Source organism: Agelaius phoeniceus, chromosome 4, assembly GCF_051311805.1.
Source record: "Agelaius phoeniceus isolate bAgePho1 chromosome 4, bAgePho1.hap1, whole genome shotgun sequence".
NCBI lineage: Eukaryota > Metazoa > Chordata > Aves > Passeriformes > Icteridae > Agelaius > Agelaius phoeniceus.
The window spans coordinates 19,270,358-19,293,189 of record NC_135268.1 but is presented as its reverse complement, the minus strand read 5'-3'; the positions used below and the strand labels follow the sequence as shown (position 1 = coordinate 19,293,189).

Genomic DNA, 22,832 nt, shown 5'->3' with positions numbered 1-22,832 from the left:
TTACACAGCAGGTCAAGAAGATAAATTCTGGAAATAATTTTGCCTTAAAAAGTGAATGTTTAAAGTTGCTCATCTCGTACAAATACATTGCTTAGTGCTTCTTAAATTTTCAAGATTCTTATCGTAATCATGCCTCAGCTATGCACACTTGGGACTCTAAAACTTCAAAATGATCAAGTGAACATTCCTTCTCTGCATGTCATCTCAAGCACCCACCAAAGAGGTCAGCCTGGAGGCCACAGGGGTGTCAGTCCATGAACAGCTCCAAGGTAAAAAGCATTTAGATAAATTGCCCAACACAGCACAATCATTATTTCACTTGTATCTCACCTAAATACCTGCATTTCTAGACTATTTATCTTCTGGATACAAATTATTTCTACTTAAGACATTGAAAAGCAGACTTCTATAACTCAGCCTTGGTTATCTGAGCTTAAAATTTAGAGAATTACAATTATGTCCAACAGACAAAAACTCCCTTCCAACCACAAGTTAGAGTAATCGAGTCAAATGAGAAATGCCACAACCCTTCTGATCTCCAAAGCAGCAAAGGGTTTATTTAAGCCACTACCAGTACCCACTAGCTCTGCCACTACTAGGATGGGAAAACAATACAGTGCTATTTCCCAGGTGGCCCTGAAAACAGACGACCTCACTCAGTGCCAAGGCTGTTGCTTGGAGCTGGTACAGCAGCAATGACCTTAAAATCTTGTTCCTTTGATCCTCCTTTACCAAGACTGCTCACCCACACAGCACCATGAGCCAGCTACTAAGCTGACTGGCCCAGGGAACAAGCTTTCTCTGCCCCTCACCTCCTCCCTATCCTCTTGGATCATGGGATAGAGTTGTGTGCATACCCTAAATATCAACAAAGCTGTTTTCCCAGCAAATGGAGGAGGTTATCAACCAGCTTCTCAGGGAGGTTCTGCTCAACAGTTCAGCGTGATTCAGATCATAGCGTCTCCCTCCAAGATCTCCATAATTTCCTCCTTTTCTCAAGGTCTGTGAGAGCTGCTGAAATCTTAATGACCTATTCATCTTGCCCACATGTAGGAATAAAAATATCTAAAGGAAAACATAAAATTATTTTACTGCAAGGCTGCATGAAGAGATGGCAACAGGACCTCTATTCTACAAGGGGACTTGAGTCCTGCTTAAGTGGCTTTTTGTTTACATTCATGAGCAATGCAAACAAAAACCATCATGCTACTAGGAAACCCCTGTCTTACATTTTTTTTTTCGTATTAGTAAACAAATCAAATTTAAAAAAAAAATTAAAATCATCAGATCCACCAGGTAGAGCATTTAACTGGTAGATAAAATTCTCCAAGAACTATTTCACACATGAACAACTATGACTACATGTCTTGAAGGGGAGAGGCTCAGGGATATGAGCATTACTTTCTGGTACCAGCAAAAAGTTTCCTAGAAAGCCAAGGAGACTGAGCCACTGACAAGAAGGTGGCAGCTTTTTTAAGTGTATTATTAGCCATTGAGGAAGGGCAGACCAAGAGACTCTTTCAGTCATGTTTTTTCTCATGATACCCCAAGCCTTGGGAGGGGAGCGAGCCCTCAGTTTCTGTTCACCCAGCTCAAGTAATTATGCTATAAATTGTGGAGGGCTCTTGTATCATTTAGCAAGCACACTTTCCACCACCAGCACCACATTACACTAATGTTACAACCACAGACACAATTTCCATGGCTCAGGGGGAGCCAAATGGGAAGGGAGCCAGGGCACCTACATGATTCAACATATCACCATGCCCCAGCTCCACACCTGTAAGACAACAGAACGGGAAAATTCCATGTCAAAAATTCATGAAGTGATCAGCTGTGACAGCAAAGAGGGTCAAAATATACAAGCAGACAATAAAAGGCTCCTCCTGTATCCAGGGATACTCAAATTTCTGTTTCACAGTAATAGTACTTCCTCATCAGTTGCAAGTTGTTCTGTTGACACTTCATGAGCAATGTTAGGCCATTTAGAAACATGAATTAAACACTGAAGCAGAATTAATAAATTATTATTATAAATTATAAATAATCAGACATTTTGACAGCTATCATACAACTGCTACTAAATGAGAACCCATCCCTAAAAATTAGCCAAGACACAGTCAAGCAATGAGCAGCTGTTCCTGTTTCCATTTTGAGCAATGAACAAGTTTTAACAGGGTTTGTCTGACAGAACCATCATCATCTACTATGTGAAAGTGAAGCAGCTTCAAACCTGACACATGCCAAAATTCAGATGCCCAGCTCTCTTCACAGTAAACTAAACAGTAATAAGAACAGGACCAACTGGTCCACAAATTACTCACAAAAGGGGACTGTATTTAAAATGAAGAGCTGTATTACTTCTTAGTAAGGAAAACTACAAGTTGAATTGCATCACTTATGCACCAAGATAGCTGGATAAATGCAAAATATATTAAAATATTGCACTTCATTTGATAGTGGAGACAAATAAGAAATGCTTACCTGCACAGCAAGCATCTTTTTACAGATTGCTTTAGCACCATCCTGATGATACATCACACATAAGTCTAGAAAACTACAGACCTAAGCAAAGATTTACTGTATCAGCACTCGGGGAGTAGAGAGCCACGAAAGTTGAACAGAAAAAATGAAAAGCCACTTTGGTGCACGCACCTCTGTCTCCAAATGGAGCAGGAAGCACAGGTGGGGATCTGCCAAGGCCACCAACTCCTCCGTTCACCCAGACAGACTAATGACAACCAGAACGATCTTAGGAAAGGTCAAAAGCAACCTCGCCCAGTAAAGCTCTTGCTGCTACAGGCAAGGTACATCAGAACTAACAGATTGATTCAAAATTCTCCCTGCTGTAGAAAGCTGGCCAATACTTTTGGAGACAAGATACTGAACTCAGCTAAAACCACATCTATCCCAACTCAGGACAGATCTTGAGTCCATGCTCAGATGGAGAGCTTTACATTAGGAAAATAAGAATGAAAGCCAGCTCCCGAGGGACACATTATCCTTGGCTCCCAGGGCAAAAGAGATGACATGAACTCATCACCCACCTTAGCAATAAATGCAATAACCACCCTTAGGAATTCACACCAGCTTGGGATCAATTCACACTCTGTTTTCTAAATCCAGCATGTAATTTAGCCTCTGCCAATATGACTTCATTTTCATATTAAACTCAATGGCATTTTGCTACTTAAAAACACATTTATACTATCAATTGATATTTCACAGGAAATCAAGATTGATCAGACAGTCTGGAATATAAACCAGAAGTGCTATAAAAATCACTCATCAAACGATTACTTGAGACTTAGGAATAGTTAGGAGGGAAATCAGGAATCTCAGAGCAGCAGAAAACAGCCTCTTAGCAGAGATGTTTGCAGCGTCCCACAGCGAAACATCAAGCCAGCAAATCCTTCCTGAACTAATTGTGGCTGCTTCCAACTTCAGAGCCCCCTTCTTTGGGGCTGGCAAGACTCCTTTCCTAAACTTCAAAGCTGCAAGACCTCAAAGATGCTTTATTGGGTTTACACTGGCCCGCAGACCTGATGTATGGGGTTGATACTGGCCAGCAGCCCACGGATTGTCACACCTGGCCAACAGACTCCTGCAAAAGCTAGGCTTTGCTCCAGAAGCTGCAATCCTTACAACCGTTTCAAAGTAAGTATTTAACTCTCTCAAAGTTTTCCCCTTTGAAGAAACCTCGTGCAGGGACTTGGAGAGGTCTGGAGGATCTCTGTAAATAAAGCTGGTGAGAGGGGGGATAAGTGTGTATGTTTGTTTAGGAGGGTTATGTTACATCTTCTACACCACCCTGTAGTTTAAGGCAGGAAAATCTGCTCAGAAATGCTTTCAGAAAGAAGCAAAAAAAAGATTTTTGAGTGGAGAAGAGCTAAATTTAGCAGGTGAATCCCTCAGCTTTTCTACAGCATCCCAAAGCATGCTAGCTGGCAGCAGTATTCAGAAAACAAACCCTTAATTCCAATATTTAAGGTCTAACGATTGTTAAATACTCCTAGAACCAAAACAGGCTCCCTAGGTTGATTTTTTTTTTCACTTTTTATTTCAGCTTGTTCCAGCATTTATTATTATAGATTACTTTTAATCGCAAACCAGTAGGAAATTTCAGACCCCCTCTGGATAGAACACATGAAGCCAAGGGCAGTATCTCATCTGTACACCTCTATCCCAGGAAAGCAATGCTTCAGAAGGACTTTTACAGGCACTCAGAACCGTCTAGTAAGTTTAAAATTGTTGCCACACTGAGGCTGTGATTCCAGGTTAAGAATCCAGGGTAGGAACATGTCTAGCTTTAACCCTGGCTTAAGCTAGACCAATGAACTCCCATGGAAGATTAATGGAAATGGAAAATGGTAGTCATGCTCTGTACCACTACTTACTTACAGCAAGTACTCAGCCGTATTTTTTTGACTGCTCTAACATTAGAGGCAGATTTCAAAAGACCCATCTCCCATCCAGCCTATCTTTAATGGTTTTTCTGGCTGGACCCCATCAGCAGCAATGGAAGCTGGCAGAAAGCAGACAGCAAAGGATAGATGAGGATTGTTTTAGGGAAGAGTTATTTTCACCCAATGTAACTCTTCAGCAGACAACATTCCTGCCATGAGGCACCGTCCTGCCTTTTGAAAGTTCATCCAGCATTTCTCCAAGGAAACCCTTCTAAAACCCACTGCTATGAGATTTACTGCTGCTCCTGCCCCAAATGTATGGGTTAGTGCAAACAAAACACTTCAAAAGAAAAAATTTAAAAACACCCAACCAAACAAAAAACCAAAACCACATGACAAACCAAAAATATTTTTAAAAAGAGATGGAAAAAATGTGTGCCAAGATCACAGCTTCACCTGAAACTGAAATCAGATTTTTCTGCATGCAAAGCATTACAGACATGTACCTTGGCACAGATAGTCAGCAGTAGCCAAGCTGGAGGCAGGTTTAGCCCTTCCCAGCAAGCAGGATGCAACCAGCCCCTGCAGAAGAGCCTTGGATCCCTCTCAGTGTGAATTTATTTTGATAGTCAGATAAGAATTGATCTGCCTGCTTGCATAAGGAGTGATAATGCATGCTGTATTAACTGCAGAATGCTTTTCTTCTCCTCACTCTTTGTAATTAAGATTTCTGTATCACTTCAGGGAAGCACACCTTCTTGTGGGCTGCCTTACTTTCAGAAAAATGAAGGGCCTCCATGGTTTCTACTATGAAACAGAAAAGGCAGTGGAAAATGATCCTGGGCCAAAGGAAGTGAACTTTAAGTTATACATAGGAAACCTGCAATCATTTCAGATTATCTGCAGCACCTAAGCAACTTAAAAAAACAAATTCCCACAACTTCCACTGGTGGGTCTGCCTCTAAAACTGCTAAATATGATTTCTCTAAGTCCTTCATTGACATAAGCACACAAATCCCACTGAGTTTTAAAGTGCCCTAAGTGCTACCAGAAAGAATTTTAAAAGGTGTTTAGGCTCCTATTTCATCCTGAAATCAACAAGAATTAGCCACAGACCTTCAAGAATACTCCCCAAGGGCAATGAACAATTAAACTTTCATGTTATTTAAAGGAAATTTTTTAAACCTCATGAATTACTGATCATTCAGTTCCTAGCTTGTAATGAATGATAAAAAAAAAAAAAAGGAGAGATGGGGAAAAAAACCCCCAAAAATAACAAAAAAAAAAAAAAAAAAAAAGAAAAACCCACATTTTCTCTTTTTCTAGCAATGCTTTTCTTTGCATTACTGATTTTGAGAAACTTAAGGGAAGAGCAAAACTCGGAAGCAGAAAGTAAATCAGTAGAAAGGTTTAAAAAGTTCACTAAGACACTAAGCAAAATATCTAAATTTATAATTTCTGCTAACTTTTTCACCGACATATTTCAGGGTTTCTTCAATCGGTTTCATCAACACAGAAACCAGCAACTCAAGTCTCCCATTGAAACATCTTCTTTCATAGAAGGAAAGGAAACACTGATTTCAGAAGAGGCTGGGGGGGGTGGTTTTTGAGATAAAAAGAAAGATACCTATGCAAGAATTCGCCATAACAGGTAGTGTTTAAATGGGGGATTTTGTCTTTGACTAAGAGGATTTAAATACCTGGCTGGGCAGCACAACCTACATGGCTCAGTCTGTGATTGCACAGGGAGGGCTGGAAATCAGCTCATGGCATCTATGAGTGTTTCCCAACCTCCAGGACTGTCTGCAAACCCTGCCTAACAACTGGCTGCAGCACAAACAAATACCTCAATAACTCCTAAGATAAAGTCTTTCAGCGCCTGGAGAACTGGTTGGGTGATTGTGATGCAAACCATCACCGACCGAGGCAGTAAATACGGTGGGGAAGGGGTGGGCGGTGGAGGCCTTTGTCCATCTCTAAAACGGGACATTTAGCATTCCTGGCTAAATGTTTGCCCTGTGGATATGCAGGGAGATGAATGCAGGGAGATGAATAAAGTCAACAGCCCAGAAAGGCTCAGCTGGCTCAGAGCAGCACCCAGGAGCATCACCCTTGAGTAAACTTGGGAATGGCACAGGCAGATTTGTGCTCATCCTCCTTAGGCTTGGAGCAATGCGGAAGATGGAAAACTACCTCCCCCAAGGACTGACTGTGAATTTTCAAGTCTACCATTTAAAAATGCAGTGATATCACTAGCGAAAGCATGAAATAATTCACTGAAACAGTTATAAACTTTTCTCCACAGAAAACATAAAATAGGAAGATTTTCCATAAATATTCTGCGTAAAAAACAACAACCGAAGCTATTTTGGAGAAAATGAAAACTGTGCTTTACTGCCAACATTTCTGATTAAACAATTTACTCAAAAAGCCTATTTTATGATAAAACAAAACTTAAAAACACTGACATTATTGCAAAACATATGTCTTCTGCAAAGATATTAAAAGCTAGGTAGTAAACTTGTGCTCCATTTTATTCCTTTTAAGGTTAAACAACCTTTTTCTTTTAAGAGTAAATTGAGACTCAAAGTCCAAAATTACTGCTTTTAGAATGCAAGAGTACAGTAGTTTCAGATCACAGTCCCTGTACCAATTTGTTCAGAATATTCTCTTTGATTCTGTTTGCAAAACTACCAACACACAACATTTTTATGTATTTATGCTCTGTGCTCAGCAAGTTCAGGGCTCATGCAGGAGGACCAATTTGGGAAGAGGGAAAGGCAGCATGGCTGTGTGAAAGTGAAGAGGAGAATTTGCCTCAGTCAGGATTTGCTGCAAGAGCCCAGCTCCCAGTTAACAAGGGATATTGCTTTTTTTCTTGTGTCCCTTCCACTACATGAAGCTGATTTTTAAAAGGGTATGTACTGCTAGGCTAAGGTGGAATGCCTTTAACCTGAAAGAAGGCAGATTTAGATTAGATATTAGGAAAAAATTATTTCCTGTGAGGGTAGTGAGGCAGTGGCACAGGCTGCCCAGAGAAGTGATAGATACTCGTCCCTGGATATGTTCAAGGCCAGGTTGGATGGGGCTCTGAGCAGTCTGGTCTGCTGGAAGGTGTCCCTGTCCATGGCAGGGGGAGTGGAACTAGATGATCTTTACTGTCCTTTTAAAACCAAACCATTCTGTGATTCTGTGATACTCAACTTTTCTTGCTTTTTGTGTGCACACACTCTCGGTATATTTTTTTCTTTATAAAGACAAAGACGAGTGACTTTCTCCCCATTCTTCTCTGCTTTCAGACTTTTTTCTGAAGGAAACAGTAAACTTCAAACAGCTGGACCACCACCCAAGAGCACACAAATGCTACTCAGGGCAAGACCCTGTGCATTAATTACAGGATGGCAAGCAAGCCATCCATTTGCCAACATTTATATGCAAAACACCGAACTGTGAGGTGTACAAAATGTTTGGGCCAAGAGCTCCACATCAGCTTTTCTGCTGGCCCATGCAAAGCACTGCTGGTGTATAGAATGCAATGATTTTCCACCATGCAACAGGGCCAGTAGATATGGCTAGCCCAAGTGGTTTACTGGTTAATGCCTGACTTTCACCCAGGGGCATTTAAATGCAGGGAAAGCACTTGTGCTGTGCTTGTCGGCTGGGAACAGGAAGATGAGGACATTTTTGGCAGGGCAAGGAGGGATCAGCCCCACAACTACTCGAGGAGGTCTCTGAGGCATTGCCCCTACTGCAGGCCAGTTGAAAGCACATTTAGAGAGTCAATGCCCTACTACAGGCACTGCAGTGCCAGCCTGAGTGGCAGACACCAGGAATTCCTCTCTTTGGAGGAACCCTCCATCTGTGCATCCCTGCTAGGAAAGCAACCCCGGCTCGTGGCCACACCAGCAAGCAGGCAACTCAGCAGCATTCACCTCTCACAAACAAAGAAATCTCATCATCCCCAGTAATTTCCTTAGGATAGATTGCAGCAGAAGCCCAGAGCAAAATTAACTGGATGTTCTGTCAAAGCCATTAGACCAGGACTGAACTCAAAGAAAATTATGTTCACTGATGCCTTCATATTTACTTTAGAATGCAGTCATTTTGACGGGTTCATGAGGTAGAAGATCTCATTTTATGAAGGTCTTAAGGGACAAAAGGAGCAGAAATATAACACGCTGCTGTCTCAGTCAGCAAAATGATCACAAAATTACTTTACAACTGACTTTCAAAACTACAAATCCAGTTATTCTGAGTAATTTCAGCCTTTTAAAAAAGATACATGGTGCTTCAGGTTGACCAAAAAAAGCAACAAACTCAATAAGTATGATTGGGACAATTTTCCTTCCTTGTAAAATGATGTTTCTGCACATAACCACCTTCATCTCCTTCAGTTCAAGAGCAACTTAAGGAGCACAGCCTACCAACCACACAACAAAGAACAGACTTCATTTGCAACTGAGCCACCAATTACCCCAAAACCTTGTTAAGATTCACTGGGTACCAACCTAGGGTCTCCTTCACTTCTTTATTAACACCTTCTATCCAGAATTAGCAAAACACCTAAATTTCCAAGAATTTTAATCCCTCACATGTAACTACTTGCCTGCTTACCATCAAAGGCATGCACCAACCTCACTTTCAGGGCAACATCAGCACCAGTGAGCAGCACAAGTGATTTTCTGTGCTCTTTTGTCCAAGAACCCTGCCAGTAATACCAGGATGGAGCTTTGGAAAGGCTCCTCCTCCCTGTGGCACCTATGCTACCCTAAAAGGTGGCCAAAAACACAAGCAGGGGTTTACAGAAAGCTCGTAGGAGGAACTGCCTTGGAGATAATCTCTCCTCTGCAAGTTCAGTACAGTACAATTAGAAAAAAATTTCCTAGCTGCAATTACTTGGCTCCCCAGCCCTGGAATTACTACAGAGCTCTAAGTCTTGTTTGTATGCAGGAGGTGTGCTGGGGAACAACAAAAACAGTGCTGTCCCGTGTTGAGACTTTCCACACTGCAGGAAAACTTGCTGTGAGCATCCAGGTAAAAAGGAGAGAGTTGAGTTTTTTAAAAAAAAAACTTTTTGCCTATTTCCAGTTGCAATACTTAGAAGGTGAAGCCCTTAAAATAATAATCATTAAAAAAAATAGAAGTCCACTTTTTTCCTTCATTTAAACTGATTAATTTCTTAATTTCTGCCTCCATCACATTTTAATTTCATTTTCTATTCTTTGCTTTTTTTGCAGGCATTTTAAATAAAACCCTTTGCTCTAATTTAAAATACAAATAATACATACTAAATAAATAAATAAAAACAACAACAAAGCCCCAAGAATTTAAGGAAACTGAAATTGAGGAATTTAATTAATTTTAACCCCACTGTGCTTGCTAGAATAAGAAAAACCCAACTAAATGCAATAAAAGCAGCATTGCCTGATGGCTGACTGCAGTTAATGCATTACATCTCTATGAAGAGCCACTTTTTTTTGGTCTGTCCACAATATTTCCCCTTTCTCAAGCCCTTTCAAGGGAAATCCTCCAGCATTACAAGCTGAAGAGTGACCTCAGGAGTGTAGGGAGGGGCTGGAGCAGCATTGCCTGGGGTACCCATGGCTTTCAGGGAAAGCCAGAGCCACCACCCAGGCAAGGCCAGGAGGAGCTGAGGTGGAGCAGAAGCCAAGGACCCCTGACCTGGCTGAGGCAGGGACAGCAGAGATGCTGCTGGTTGATGTCTGAGGCAAGAAGGAGCTATTTCTGCAAGCCCCAGCAAGCCCAGGAATTTAAATCTCTTCCCAGGAATCCATGTCACATGTGCTTGGCCCTGCCCTGACGTCAAGGACAACCTGAATTAAACGGGGATGAAATAATTAGGCAAAACACATCTTGTAAAATTATCAAAGTACATCTGATATCTGAAGCACACCACGTTACAATAACTGCAACATCTGCATAACCTGTCAGAAGCAATAGATATAAATGAACATTGCTGTTATTAGTGCTGAAGTTGTCTTTAAACCCACTAAAATCACCATAGCCTCAGACCCAAGGAACAGAAAGGTGCTTTATGACATCTGTGGTGATTACATGAGGAATCTGATCAAGCTGGTAGATACAGCCTTTCAAGCAGGCAGAGGGCTCTGAAAAAGTTATTATTTCTGGACAAAAAGAAGGGGGAGGAAGGAGAGGAAGGAGAGGAAGGAGAGGAAGGAGAGGAAGGAGAGGAAGGAGAGGAAGGAGAGGAAGGAGAGGAAGGAGAGGAAGGAGAGGAAGGAGAGGAAGGAGAGGAAGGAGAGGAAGGAGAGGAAGGAGAGGAAGGAGAGGAAGGAGAGGAAGGAGAGGAAGGAGAGGAAGGAGAGGAAGGAGAGGAAGGAGAGGAAGGAGAGGAAGGAGAGGAAGGAGAGGAAGGAGAGGAAGGAGAGGAAGGAGAGGAAGGAGAGGAAGGAGAGGAAGGAGAGGAAGGAGAGGAAGGAGAAAATTATTAATTCTGCATTTCCACTTTGAACAAAATTAAATCCCTCCCCCTGAGGAAAAAAAAATCAGAAATCAGTTTTTTTCAAAAAAATTAAGTATGAATGTGGCTCACTAGAAATACATAAACTGGAAAAAATAAATAATAAAAAGGAAACTCAAAGCAAATCTTGTGGTCAGATCAGAATACTTAGGTCTGTTGTAATTAAGATTGATTTTAATGGATAAATGTTGGTTTTGGCATCCTGTCTCCCGCCCAGAAGCATACACTTCAAATTTCTGACTAATATTTGCATTTCAAATTGCTCAGAAAGTGATATCATCTTAAGTCAGCTCTCTGGGACCTACAAAGCAAATAGGTAAACTTGGGGCTCCTAGAGGAAGGACAGAACTCCCTGGAAGAGAGGACTGTGTCCTGCTCTTGTTAGTTTTGCAAACATGTATAAGCAATGCACATATCCAGGTGTGTAAAGTGAGGAAGTGGAAGGTATATATATGTACTCCTGAGTATATGTGTGTACATATGTATGTGTACATACAAGTATACAAGTACACAATACTCATGTGTGTGTATATATATATATATACACACACACTTTTTTTTTTTAAATCTGCATCAAGTATAGGCACCAAGGTGTCAAGTAAGGTCCACCCACCCTCCCACCCAGACATATCCAGCCCAAGCATCCTCCCATGCTGAGCCAGAGGGACACTGCTGCTCTTCCATGTTTAAGTGAGCACTGCAAGAGGCTCCTGCAGAGCACAGCAAATCCCTTCTCCAAGCACCGTGTTCTGATGAATGCCAAACAACAGGAGGAAAGACGTGGCCAGCCAGGAGCACAGGGAGGCAGAGGATGATTTCAATAGCCCCCCTCTCGTGCCTTGAAGCCAAGCACCAGCTTCAGTGTCCCACACTGGGATCTGAGCTGACTCTCCAGTGCAGCAAAGCAGTAAATGCTGCTAATCACAAAACCTTCCCCTCTACCAGTGGAGTCAAACACAGGTAATTGGTCTCGCCAGTAAAATCACCCAAAAATAAACTAGGACTGGCTGCAGTCCCATGAGACTGCCAGAGCTGCACCTGTCTCTAAAGCAGACACACCCAGAGCTCCATAAAGGATACACCTAAAGCTCTATTTAGGACATACCTAAAGCTGAGCTCTTGCACGGCTGTTTATAAAACTGTGAAGGGCTAAAGAAGTCCAGCAGACCAGGGGTGAACCAAGAAGTGTGCTTTCATTACTGTGAATCTTCTCTCCTCCACAGGCAGGAGTCTTGTTTGATAGAAAATAAAATAGGGAGAGAGAGGATGGGGCAAAAGAAGCTCTGTAGTGCCAAAAGCAACCCAAGCAATACAAGTAACCCAGATAACACAAGTAACCCAGCTTTGAATTGTAAAAACATAATTTTTTTTCAGGGTTCGACTCTTTGCAGTGATGCACAGCACTGCTCCTTTCACAGCCAGCAGCAGGCAGCTTGCTCACCAGCTCTCTCAAGCAAATTGGTTTGCTCCTAGGGGCAAAAGCAAGTTCTCTTCTGAAGAAATCCCCAGGACTCAGCTTTTAAGGATTATTTTCTGTACTGGAACTGTTTATTATCTAAATAAATTTTAGGGATGACTACACATCCATCCCTCCCTCTGATGACCTAACTATATTTCCACCTGCAGCTAGGACAGTTTGGGGTGCACGTGAGGCACACAAGCTTTGCAAAACCAAGTCATCATCCAGCACTTTACAGTGAGAACTCCTGAATGCAGCTTGTGCCATTGCCAAGCTCTTCCTTTTAATAATGTATCTACCGTTGGATGCTGAGAAGATTTTCCAGCATGTAATTAAAGTCCAGGGAAGTCCTGCAGGCAGCAGTTAAGATGAAACTGATACAGTGCTATGTAAAGTCTAGCATGTAGGTTATACAGTTGGTGGGTATATATAAATATATATATGCATATAATATCTTCATTCCTTTACACACCCATGCCTTCTCAACATATTATTAATAGCAGCAGAGCTCGGAGTGCTGCATACGTAGGAACTCTGTTGATGTAACATTTTGCATGTTTATTCTCAATGGATATTTGTGATTAACTCTGCAGGGCATTTCTTTTGTATCTCTGTTGAGAAAATATTATTAAATGGTAATGGCCCCCCTTCTTGCAGGTGGCCTGCAGATTTTGTGTGCTGTTAAAAGATTAGTTACAAATCAATCTGGAAAACAGGGTAAGGACAAGGTTCAGTAATTTAATGAGAGCTCTGATACAGCACAGTCCTCCTTTTGAAGTTCTCCTCTTTTCTAAGGAACCTGGTGACATCAGAGGCCAGAGACTGCAAAATCACTCATAAAAATCTTACTGAATTCTTCTGTGAGGTCAGTCACTCATCTACAACCTGGGTGGCAAAAGTATTTGATTCCTGTCAATTGCAGCCGTGACCCTGGGCTCATGTGAATGTGTCTCTGTATAACTCTTGAAAGAATTCTTGAGAAATTAGTTTGCTGTGTCAAAATTTAATGTTCAAAATTTCATGTTACAAAGAATAAAATCACAATCCTCATTACCATTCAATGAGACCAGTGAAGTTGATTTACCTGTGTTTATGTAAGTTGAGCGCTAGCTTCTGATTAAAACTAAAATGATAAGAAATGAGCTGAAATGTCAGCCACCATCCCACAGCTCATCTACAGCATCACAGATTAGAATTTTAAAATGGGGTATAAAGAAATATCTGCCTGCACACAGCATGAATATGGAAAGCATTCAGATACCAAATATGTGTTCTCAGCCCTTCCTCCAAAATTCTGTAGCTTTTTCATTAGCAAGTAAATAAATATGTGCAAGAGCCACACTGTGCTCCAGCAATGAATAAATGACCCACAGCAACCCAGATAAACAAATCTACATACACATCTCTTCCTCCCTCCCTGAGACAGTTATTATACCCTCTTTCACTGACTCAATGAGAATAAATTCAAACTCCTACAACTTATTGAAGGTAAACTATTGCAGGGCTAGAAATGCCAGTTTTTGGCTGTGTGCCATGATCCTGAGTGCCCAGCCCTGCCTACTGGGGCACCTGCACCTAGCACAGCAGCCCCCCTTTTCTTCCCCAAAGCTTAGCTAAGACATGACAAAGTATGCTCCTTCCAAAGACAGCAAACCAGTCTCAAGAGGTTCTAAAAAGCACTGGTAATGAAGGTCAGAACTTTTCAGCCAAAATCTGTTTCTCATGCATTTTTATTTATTTTTGGTATCCACCATTTCCTGGAAGTTTAATGGTCCCAGTACTGGGCTGCATTTACTTCTCCTCTAAAACCAATGGCAGCACATTTAATGATTTACTGTAATTTGAACTAAGCATGGCTCACAAACCGTGCTGTAAATCTAATCCCTATTTCACCTAAGAGACAAAATAAAGTTTGAAAGAGACTGCTCAGAACAAGGCAGACCTTTAAGCAGCTCTGCAGTTCACTGAATTTGGTTACTAAAAGAAGATTAAAGAGAGAACCAAGAGGACAAATAACTAAGTTAATCCCTATGAGCTTTCTGTGCAGTCAGTCCTGACTTTCTTCCACCCCAATGGCATTTCAGGTGTTCAGTGCTTGAAAGCCACGAAGCAGCCCCCAGGAAGACCAGGTGAGTGATTCACAAAGTAATAAATGCCTAAACACAAGAAGTTTGGGAGTCTTTTCACTTGTATTTGGATGGCATCATTTTTAAGATCCATAATTAAAAGTTTCCCAGGCAGTTACAAGGTGAAGCAGCCAATGTGCTGAGATTCCCCTGGGACCACACAAATTTAAGTGACAGGGCTGACGAAAAAGAGTGTACACTGGAAGATACATGATAAAAATGATGATAAATTGGAAACAAGAGGGTTTTCACCTGGTGCAACAGCATAGTATGAAATTTTCAATTTCCTTCATTCAAGCTCTATCCCAGAACAGCAAGTAATAGAAGTATAAAGAGAGGCTGTAAAACAGGCTTCCTCAGTATAACAGAGACCTCCTTTCTCATGGTGAGTCTGTAAAGAATCAACATTAATAGGGTCCCAACTGGAGTTCTGGGAATTAACATGCTATCAATGAATAATAAAAGCCAGCACGAGAGAAGGAGAAATTTATGGCTTTGTCACTGCATGGAAGGAAGCAAAAAAATAATAATCAAGAGAAAATTGGACACTGCTTGCAGTACTATCTTTAAGAATTAAAGCACTCCTGCTGATAGAGCTGATATCTGCTGGCTGTCAGACAAAGATGGGGACATTCACTCTTTTATTTGTATCATTGCTCCTTGCACCAAGGTGCTTCGGAGCAGGGTTTTGGTCAACATCCTAACACATCCTAAATGAACACAGAGTGCAACAAATCTCCACCCACGGTACTCTGGCATGGCCAGACCTCAGCTATGCTGCACCACACACTGGCAAGCCCTGGCTGCCCAGACAGGCAGTGCACAATACTCACTGCTGTCTTCAGGGAAGCTCTCAGTGAAGCAAGTGTGACTCAGAGCCCACTGTTGCCAAACTGGGACACCTCCTGTGAAACTGCTGCTTTCCGTACATTATTTTTAGCTTTCTAATTATACAGTTACCAAACATACCAGGAAGGCTGAGTGGGTCCCTCCTTAAGTGGGGGAAAAATAAAAAGGAAAAAAAAAAAAAAAGTGGCAGCAATATGAACTAATTGAGATGGTTTCAATAAAGAAAAAAGTGACTACCAGCATAGGAGGTGATAACACACCAAAACCCACAAGTCTGACAGAACAATGAGATCTGCAAAAGCACTTTTCAGGTAACACACTAAAAACACAAGCTGGATGCAAGACTCCCGGGGCCAGCTCTGTGCTACTCTCCACCCACAGAAAGCATGGGCGACCTGAATATTAAACCATAACCTCTCCATATATCCCGGGGCAGGGGCTGACATTTCCAAGCACCTGGTGAGCTGTCAGCAGCCAGAAGAATTGGTATAATAGACTGTCTATCAGCAGTTAAGTTGTATCATAAGCTAGTAGTAATATCTTATGATGGTGCCTTTTAATTTATTTTTAGTGCTGTAACACCCAACAGCACAGGAAGAATACATTTCCAAATGGGTCTGCTGGCTCACAACCTCATTGCATTTCTTCTCTAAAAGGGTTATAGGCTGCTGGCTTCAGGGTAAGGAGGACTGAATATTTACAGCATGGCAATTGCTGGGGATAGCCTGAGCCTCTAATCACTCTGACAGTGGATCCACCCTTTGTCATCACAACATGAAGTCTGATTGCTCTTTTCTTGCAAAGTTTAGCCACAAATATTAAAAATATGGATTTAATGCAGTTCAGATGCCTCATGTGAAGTCAAATCTAAGAGAAAGGTCCTCTCTGATTTTCAGATTTCCACTGCAATGACTTATTTCAACTTCTACATGGCAAGGCATGCCTCCACGAAGCCTAACAAACCAAATGCTGGGATTAATCACCACAGTTTGCAATATATTCCTTTCTCCACTGCTGCATGGGTTCACAGACCATGACAGCCTTGAGTTCACACTACATAAAGTTATCTTTGTATCACCCAAAATCACAGAAAATCATTAAGTGCCATCCAGTTTTTTCCTCAAAGCTCTATCATATGAGAGAATTAAAAACTCACACACAATGCTGCTATCCTCTCTCCCTCAGAAAGCTCCTTCCAAAAACATGTGATTTTTACTGAAAACAAAAGCAAATTTTAAAAAAGGCAGTGCAGGCTGCCTCTGGTCTGAGCTCCCTCCTCTCCCCACCAAGGCCCAATAGCCTATCTTCTCACCTGGCTGTGATGTCCAAGGAACCTTCTTTCTATCAGCTTTAAGACAGCTGGATTCACACATACCTATTTCCCCCCAGGATTTTGTCAACAGGAAAGAATTAAAAACAAAAAAAAAACAAAAACAAACAAACAAACAAAAAAAAACAACAAAAAACCAAAAAAACCACCCCAAAAACAAAACAAAAAAAAAAAAAACAAAAACAAAAAAAAAACCAAACAAAACAAAAAAAACCCCAGCAGTTGTAGAAGGACTTGTCTTTGGAGTACAGGGCTGAAATGCACGGCACATCAGAGCATCCAGACAAACACAGCAGCTCCTCCACATGTGCTCTCATCTTGCTCACCTGAAGCTCTTATTTCTTTTCTTTCTTTTTTCCCCTCTCCACTTGAAGGTTACTATTTCTGCAGGCCATTGATGTGCAGTCAGAGAAAAGGACTTTACAACACCAAAAGAGAAAACCAGAGCTGGAAAAAGGTCACACTATTACATGTCAGGAAGCTTGTTTGGTCCAGTTAGGTCCTTCTCTGACTGCAGGTGGTAATTTTACCTTTCCAGACAGCAGTTTACCTTAAAATAAAGTAAAATGTAGCAGATGTCACCAGAAATTGCAAACTGTCAGAGTTCCCATTCACACAGCCTCTGAAAGTAAAGGCTTATCACACCACATGGCCACCTGAATTTCTTGATGCAATGACATCACTGGCAGCATCCCTAACTAAAATGCCAGTTTGCATTCATCCCACTGTCACACTAAAGTTATGGGCCATCTATTTCCAATGGCCAATTCAATGAAATAAGAACAATCTCTAGAGTAAACATGCATTCTATTTCCAAATCTAACCTCATTTAGTACTAGCTGGCTTCAAATGGGATGAAAAAGACATAGGTGCCATTCCTAAAAGCCATAAACCAGTTGGACTGGGGCCACTGGGAAGCTGGTAGGATTTCATCCTTCTACCTACTTTGCTGAACCACCTTTGAAGGCACTGGGTACACACTAACAACCAAATGTTTTGTGTCAGTCCTGATCTTTCAGGACCAGCACAGGTATTAGAACTGTAATAGGAACCAAAGAACCACCAGACTGCATCTCCATCCACATCTTCCACAGGCCCATGTCTTCTCCCAAGGAGTCAATGTTCAAAGACAACACCAGTCAGTGCTTGGCCCCCATCACCACCATCTGGGCAAAGGAAGCCAAAACATTATTAACAGGTTAGCAGAGATAAGCAGGATAGGAAAGCTGGCAGGAACTCTCAGGGTAAAAAACAGAAATAGTGAATGCACTTTAACGGCAGTAAGAAGCATCTCAAGAGGACTGGCACAGGAAATCTGCTAAGCTTCTCTGTAGAGAGATTTCATCTTATTTCTTGAGCAGTCTATTTTCAGACAATTTCAGTGACCTTACTTAACAGAGATTATGCTGTGTTTCAATTAATTTTTACAGCATTATAATTAATATTTTGGTGTCTGCTGGAAAGCACGCTGAGCTGTGTAAAAGCCACATGTGCGGCGAGATGACAAGTGCTGTTATCGAGGCGGAAGGAAGGAGATAAGAGCCCTCCAGCCTTGCCTGGCAGGGCAGAGCAGCAGCACCCCTCCAGCTGACTGCTCCTGCAAGGGCTCAGCACACAGAAATGCAGCAAAGGGCAGAGCTCCTCCTCAAATACCCCAGCCAGTAGCACAACGGTGGGGATATTTTCCCAAGCCAATGGATTTCCACACGCACCCACACCACAAGCAGAGCTTCTCCTCGCCACCTGCTCAAACAACTGAGCCCCAGAAGGTGAAAGCAGCCAAATCAACACAACTTATACACATGCAGTTTATGTAAGCACAGCCCTTTTTTTCCACTCAGAGAGCCAAGCTTTAGCTCATCTGGTCAGATACACTAATTCCTCTGTATGCTGATCACCTCTCAAGTAAACCATTCTCACACCCCTACACAGGTTTCATTTTTGCAGGGCTCATTTCTGCTTCTGTTTCATCCTTGGGTTTGCAGGAGGACAGAAGACTTTGCATGATAGCACTCCTCCAGATCTCTGCTCCTAACACATTGCACCTCCAAACCAACTTCACCACCCTCATTCACTCAAGGAAAACTGACTTCTGTACACCCACACATTAATAAACAAGACTGAATGGATGGGACACTGAAATAACTGGAAGTTTCTGGGTATGCTGTTACTTCAGGAGCAGTGTTTCCCCTCAATGCAATACCAAATGCTCCATTTTGATTTCTGCAGTTACTGTTTCAATGAGTCCCAGCTGTCGATGCTTGTACCAAGCAGGATCATGGCACAACCAGGCAAAAAGATTCACATCAGCTCCACTTTTTAAAATCTCAGATTCAGAACAATGTGACAACAACTGAACTGTACTTCATGAAATTCAGCAACTGTGCAACATCTGAGCACAGCCATGAACGTACATTCAATAATATAAATCTTTGTAAGAGATTTTGGTAGGATGCTGCATGGGTGAAGTACCACCGGCAGCGTTGCTAGAGGCTGTTCAAAATCTTCTTCCTGAATTTGTCACAAATCAGGAGTGAGAGGGAGACACGCAGGGAGAATTTTAACTGTGACAACTCGGCAGTGGTGATTTGTGACTGGGAAATGATCTGGCACAGAGGGCAGGAAGTCCAACTGCAGGAAGGGGTGAAACTCTCTGGAAGGAGGAGTGCCAGGGACAGAAGGACTTCTGACAAGGGAGAGAAGTTTCCCTGGGTGGTAAGAGACAGTCTCAGCAGGTTTTTGTAGCCATCCTGGAACTGAAGCCTCAAGGGCTGAGCTCAGGGACACCTTTGGGCTGAGGGTGGCCTATGCAAATACTCTTGGGAATGCAGCTGGAGGCAGTTTTGGCATTTGCTTGTGATTTCAGTAGGACCCTGCACATATCCTTAAACACAAATGTGTGCTTAATTTGTCTCAACAGGCACCACAAAAATTTCCTACTAATTTTTTTAACAGTACTCAAGTGGAAAAAAAATAACTTCTAATACCATGTATTAAATTGGAAATTCTGTCCTTACCAAAAATACTTTTACACAACAAACTCAAGCTTAAATTCCTAACTGCATGTTACATGTATTTGTTTGCAGATGAGTTATGAATATTGACTCTGGGCTTGAACCTCTTCAAATCACCAGCCAAGATCCACTTCCAGGACAACCCTTTATCTCATTGTTGCAGTTGTTCTCCCCCAAACCACTTCCAGTACTACCTGACCTATACAGAGCAAAGGAGGTGAGGCAGCAGCTGTGTGGGTGCAGGTGGGGAACCATCAACCCAAGCAATGACAGGTGAAAGAAAATTAGGTGTAGCCTAATGAACAACAAGAGCAAGTGCAGACACTGTCCATTTCTTTGTTTACACACACAACCTTCCTTTTAATTGGAATGGTCTAAAAATGGAAGTATTCAGGACATTGCAAGCAGGAGTAACATTCACTGTGAGCTCCAGCTTTACTTTTTTCCTCACTCTGAAATAAATTAGATGTGCTGCTGATAGAAGAAACTGGTTTGCATCTCTATGAACATGCTAAACAGGAAAAGTTAGTGAAATGCAAGGACTCCAACTAAAATGTTGTAAAGGTTTTGTCACGTGCTTTCAGCTATCAATGACTTCCTTGCCATCCCATTTAGAAGCAACATGAAACATGTCTTGCATCTCAGGTTCAGAGTGACAAAGCAGTCAGACAAAACAAGGACCTGAGGTCAGCTCAGCAGGTTGCATACAGCTGGCTTGCTCCTACCATACAAGGTTTTGTAAAACACTTGCCACAAACCAGGGAGATGCGTGCAAGCACAGAACTGTACTGTAGTTTGAGCCAAGTAGGCACGAAAGGAGCATATACAAGTCAATAGTTTTTGGCAGAAGTTACATATAAAATGGAAAGAGTTGAACACAGCTCTTGAAAGCCAGGGGGGAGAAAGAATCTTATAGATTTTTTTTGTAATACTCTCTTGCTGCTATAGGAAAAAAAGCGATATCATACAGTTGGATAGCTATTCTGACCGTAAAGCCAGAGACAACTAACAAACTAGTACACTTACTGCAAGACCTAAATTCTCAAAGTATTAACCATTCTTAAGGCCCTCTTAAAAGTGGATTTAAAACAGGAAGGAACAGAAGAAGAGAACAGGAAGAAAAAAGAAGAGCGATGTCGGCCTTAGGATTGAAGTACTGATCCTGCCACAAGCAAGAAGCAAATGCCAATCCTATATATTTTCATCTCCCCTCCCGTGAAATCATCTATGCTCTTGCATCCTTATATTTCAGTAACCTTTTAGAACCACAGAATTATTTATGTTGGAAAAGATCTCTGAGATCAAATTCAACCCAGCACTTCTAAGTCCACTACCAAGCCATGTTCCAAAGCACAACTACACATCTTTTAAATACTTCCAAGAATGGTAGAATGGTGATTCCATTACTTCTCAGGGCAGTGTATTCCAGTGCTTTATAATCCTTTTGATGAAGATTTTTTTTTTCCCCTGATATCCAATCTAAACCTCCACTGCTGCAAATTGAGGCCATTTTCTTTTGTCTTGTCACTTGTTACTGATGAGAAAAGACCTGAACCCTACCTGGCTACGCCCTCCCATCAGGTAGTGGTAGAGAGTGATAAGGTCAAACTACCTTATTTATGTATAGATATATACATATATATATATATAGATATATACACCTTATAATGCAGGTCAAACTGACCTGCATTGGTCAAACTACCACCTCCAAAGGAATTTACATCCACAAGGCAGAATTCAAGAGAATTTAGGATTCCTGACTGTGTCTGCATCTATCCTGTTTACCAAATGATACACACTCAATGGGGACTTGAATTCCAGTGGATATTTCAACAGATTTCTCTAAATAAACAAAAATACTATTGTTCCTACATCTGTTCAACCATGAGTCTACTAACTCCTATTGTGTTTTATCTGAAGGATTTCTCTTCTATGACTGGTGAAGAGTGGAGTGGAAACTTCAAGCCAAAAACATGCTGAAGGCTGATCTCCATCTTCATATTTATACCTTAATATAAGAATCTTTCATTATTGGCTTCACTGTCTGTTTAGATTTAATTGGAATGTCTCCTCTGAGCCTCCTTTTGTCCACATTGAACCCCAGCTCCCTCAGACACTCCTGTGCTCCAGACCCTTCCCCAGCTCCATTGCTCCTCTTTGGAAACAGCAGAAAGATCCATGAACAAATAGCTGTGAAAGCCAGTATCTGCAAAAGGCTTTCCTGCAATACCACTTAAAAAAGGGTGGCATTGCTTTACAATTCACTAAACAACATATTTACTCACAGGCTGACTACATATGTTGTACTTAGATGTCACAGCAGATTACTCACTAATTACACTAGGAAAAACCCTAGTAATTACTGCAGACTCTTTCCTCTGGTGCAGAAGAGGTCGGAGACATTCATTTACATGACAAATGATCATGCCTACGACTAGCAGTGGCTGCTTCCAGCACAGAAGGACCCCTCCTCCGAAAAAGTGCCATTAAATAATCTTTCTTTTTTTTTTTTTTTTTTGTTAGCACACTAAAAGCTGAGGATGTATCAGAAATGCAGAGACTGAAAAAAAATTAGGAGCCCTTGCTGTTAAGGAGTCAGTTTGTTTCGGCCAATGGTGCAAAAATCAAATTGTTTCTTAATATTTTATCTGATATTTCAGGCTGATAAAAACTTCTGCTACTGAATGAAGGAAATCATATTACCAGGGCTGATATTCATCAGAAATATTTTGAACTGAATATGTGAACTGCTTTTAACTGAGTTTAAATCGATAACACCACTACTGTGGTTAGTTTTATTGAATTGTACATTGGAATAATATAATCTCAATTATATTATGATGACAGTATTACCCTCTCCTATGAGCTGTATTTATTCAGCAGGAAGGTGAGATGTGCCACCTCCTCCTCTGACAAATCAGACACACCACTGCTCTTAATGCTATTTTATGGAATGATCATTGCAGGTTTACACTGCCACATATGCACCAGGCTCTTCCCTCAAAAAGCTAACACCTCGAAAAACCTTCATTTTTGATGGCATTTCTTTTTCCTTTCAGAAATAAAGCACTGGAGGGAAGTTGAAATGCAACCATTCAAACCAACACAAACCAGCATATGTTAAGTGCCTAGGATCCTCCATGGCT

General features: G+C 41.5%; 1 protein-coding gene across 22 annotated transcripts in view; it reads right to left on the bottom strand.

The window, feature by feature from the left end:
* ADGRL3 (adhesion G protein-coupled receptor L3) overlaps window positions 1–22,832 on the bottom strand; it is a 493,993-nt gene that overhangs the window by 444,822 nt on the left and 26,339 nt on the right. The window lies entirely within an intron of this gene.